The 480-nt window shown below is 39.4% G+C and overlaps 1 non-coding gene across 1 annotated transcript; it reads left to right on the forward strand.

Annotated features, from left to right (window-relative positions):
- Positions 1-87: 87 nt before the first annotated feature.
- On the forward strand, positions 88-159 carry TRNAQ-UUG. Its single transcript has one exon. It is a non-coding gene; the product is annotated as a tRNA-Gln (tRNA).
- The last annotated feature ends 321 nt before the right edge of the window (positions 160-480 follow it).

Genomic DNA, 480 nt, shown 5'->3' on the forward strand with positions numbered 1-480 from the left:
ACTTGAGTTTGACTCGTGATAGGATCTCTCTTCTTGTGGAATCTGCATAAAATAGGAAAAACCATTCCAAAATAAATTTTTACAAGGGGTTCTATGGTGTAGTGGTTAGCACTTTGGACTTTGAATCTAACGACTTGGGTTCAACTCCCGCTAGGACCTTTAAGAATGACAACACAAATTTTCTTGAGGCATAAGGTGTAACATTGTGAGGCATAAGGTGTAACATTCTTAAGTTATTCCGAACTTGCTCCGCTTCATGCCTTCCAAGGCTTCATGACCATGAAAACTCATCCTGCTCATGGTACATATACCATAGCATCCCACCTAAAGAGGAATAGACATAATAAGTTCATCGTGGAATCCTGCTCATGGTACATATACCATGGCATCCCACCTAAAGAGGAATAGACGGTTACTTCAGGCAACTAAAGACTCCATTACATTATATAACCTCTCAAGATAAGGATTCATACTGAGAAA

Source organism: Cucurbita moschata, unplaced genomic scaffold (assembly GCF_002738365.1).
Source record: "Cucurbita moschata cultivar Rifu unplaced genomic scaffold, Cmos_1.0 Cmo_Scf02713, whole genome shotgun sequence".
Classification (NCBI taxonomy): domain Eukaryota; kingdom Viridiplantae; phylum Streptophyta; class Magnoliopsida; order Cucurbitales; family Cucurbitaceae; genus Cucurbita; species Cucurbita moschata.